This window comes from Octopus bimaculoides, chromosome 11, assembly GCF_001194135.2.
Source record: "Octopus bimaculoides isolate UCB-OBI-ISO-001 chromosome 11, ASM119413v2, whole genome shotgun sequence".
In the NCBI taxonomy this organism is placed as follows: domain Eukaryota; kingdom Metazoa; phylum Mollusca; class Cephalopoda; order Octopoda; family Octopodidae; genus Octopus; species Octopus bimaculoides.
The window spans coordinates 8,839,911-8,841,119 of record NC_068991.1 but is presented as its reverse complement, the minus strand read 5'-3'; positions in this window follow the sequence as shown (position 1 = coordinate 8,841,119).

Genomic DNA, 1,209 nt, shown 5'->3' with positions numbered 1-1,209 from the left:
GTATGTATGTATGAATGAATGTATGTATGCATGGTGATTGTGCATGCATGCACGTATGTATTTGTGTATATATATATATATTTTGGCACATGTATGTATTGATGTATGTATTATGTATTTATGTATGTATGTATGTATGTTTGTGTATGCATGTATGTATGTGTGTGTGTATGTATGCATATATGTATATGTATGTATGTATGTATGTATGTATGTTTTGCACTTATGTGCCTACCTTAAAAAAATTTCTTTTGTTATTTTAAAGCACTTTTAATAATAATTGGGCATATGTGGGGGTGATTCTATACTGAGAAAAGTCAAATTTATTGTGAAAATCAAATAGATAGGACACACACACACACACAGACGTCACCGTGCGTGTATATGAATGTAGGTAAACACACACACACACACACACACATATACACGTGTATATATGTGTATGCATTTATTTGCACCCGTTATGTATGTATTTCTGTATATACATACATTTATGCATTCACCCACCCATCCATCTATATATACATACGTATATAAATTCCATACGTACATGCGTACATATATACAAACATACATACATACATACATACATATACAGTACAAAATATATTAGGTGGGATAATTGCATAAATAGTATATAAGACACATACATGGTATCAGATAGTATATAAGACACATACATATATATGAAACATAAATATAAACAAGACACAAGAAATTTTAAAAATATATAAATTTACTTTATATAAATAGCCATGATGGGTTCATCAGTACAGAAAAATAAAGATTTCTTTGACCAAGCACACAACTCCAGTAAATAACTGGTACACATTTTGTCATTCCTGGAGAAATGAAAGATCATTGTTGTTGTTGTTGTTGTTGTTGTTTTTAGGCCCAGGTCGATCCTGATCAGACAAACTCGTGACCAAATAGCATTCCAGTTATGGTAGTTCTACCTTGTCAAAGAATATCTATAAATACATGATCCAATGTGTCCTTCCTTTTGTGGAGATGTGTGGCTTGGTGGTTAGGGTGTTGGATTCATGATCATAAGATTATGGTTTCAATTCCTGGACTGGGTAATAATGTTGTGTTCTTGAGCAAAACACTTGATTTCACATGTGTGTATGTGTGTGTGTGTGTGTGTGTACGCGTGTGTGTGAGTGAGTGAGTGAGAGAGAGAGAGAGAGAGAGGGAGAGTGAGTGCAT